The sequence below is a fragment of the Cyprinodon variegatus genome, unplaced genomic scaffold, assembly GCF_000732505.1.
Source record: "Cyprinodon variegatus isolate N-32 unplaced genomic scaffold, C_variegatus-1.0 Scaffold631, whole genome shotgun sequence".
In the NCBI taxonomy this organism is placed as follows: domain Eukaryota; kingdom Metazoa; phylum Chordata; class Actinopteri; order Cyprinodontiformes; family Cyprinodontidae; genus Cyprinodon; species Cyprinodon variegatus.
Genome location: NW_015151084.1, coordinates 141,692 through 143,134, shown reverse-complemented (window position 1 = coordinate 143,134; position 1,443 = coordinate 141,692). Strand labels below are relative to the sequence as shown.

Genomic DNA, 1,443 nt, shown 5'->3' with positions numbered 1-1,443 from the left:
TTCGATTTTGCTAAAAGTCGAAAACTCTTCTGGTGACTTTTGATTTTAACCTAAAAACGTTAACCTAATGGAAGAACTGATTTACTCAAACATTTAACAAGAGAACAAAAGCTGCTGAGTTCAGAACTGAAATACAACTCTATTTTCTTGCAAGAAAAATAGTTTCTTAGGATTTCAGTGAGAAAATTTTTAAACAGAATAAGCTGATTAATGTTTGAAATAAATAAAAGAAAACCACCATCTTCTTTTAGGTTCATCAGATCCAATTAGGTCATTTGAAAGGCAAAAATACTCTCTTCATCGGTAGATCATCTTACTGACCGTCTCAAATTAAAAACGCACTTATTTTAATTTTTTTTTTAACTTATTTTTTGGTGAAATGTGCAAACTGAAATCAGAGACCCAATAGGGTGGCCAGATGTCCGACTTTAGGGCGGACAGTCCGGATTTTAATTGCACTGTCCGGCGTCCGGCGCTGCATCCAGCCGGATGTGTATTTGTCCTCCTTTATGAGGCATTAGGCTTGTAGAGCAGATTGTTATTTATTTTTTATTTTTTTTGCTGGGCTGCAGCACAATATTCAATCATCAAAAATGCATCACTACCTAATCTAACAAATGATTGGCTAAGAGTGGCGGTGTGTCAGATAAAGATCTGCTTGTCATTGGTTACAAAAGTAAACAAGGATCAGAATCACTGATGCTAAGTATTAAAGTTAGCGTCATGTCAAAATCAGGACGTCGTTTAACCCAGAATGGACAAAAGAGCGTGAATTTATGACCAAAGGTAGTGGAGATTCATTGCATGGTTTCTGCCACTTTGTCAATGCGATGTGAGCGTAAGCTGTGGAGGAAAAGCTGCAATTGAACGGCGTGCGAATACGGATTAACATAAAAGTAATAAACGAGCAGCAGCGAACTCTTCAATGTTGGCTTTTACATTAAATTTTGTCGCCCCTGGAGGCTAAAATAACTTGTGCAGAGCTGCAAGGTGGACTATACTATAAAACATCTCTAGTCCTACGGAAGTGTAGACTGTGAGGTGAAAGGGGATTTTAGTGATTCGCCCATATAGGGATGACCATGAAGACAGGTCTGCTGCACAGAGACACTTAAGTTCCCAAAAGACTGAGGCTCTTAAAAATAAAGCTATATTTTTAGAGCAGTTGAATGTGTCTCTTTTGTTGTTTAAAAAAATAATAGGCTATTTTATTATGAATGTTTCTTGTTAAAAAGATTTTTTTAACGTTTAAGTCCACACATTTTATGCTTTGTTCTATTCTGCACTTTAAAGATTCATCTCGGTGTCACTTTTTAAACACCACAATGTATTAAATAAATACAAATGCTGGGAACCAATTCTTTTTTTTTACATTTCTTTAATATTTTGTTCTATTCAGCTACTAAGAATTGTACTATAAATGTGACTTTACCAGATTCTTAT

The 1,443-nt window shown here is 35.6% G+C and overlaps 1 protein-coding gene across 1 annotated transcript in view; it reads right to left on the bottom strand.

The window, feature by feature from the left end:
- tbc1d14 (TBC1 domain family member 14) overlaps positions 1 to 1,443 on the bottom strand; it is a 96,478-nt gene that overhangs the window by 12,744 nt on the left and 82,291 nt on the right. The gene's annotated exons all lie outside the window — the stretch shown is intronic.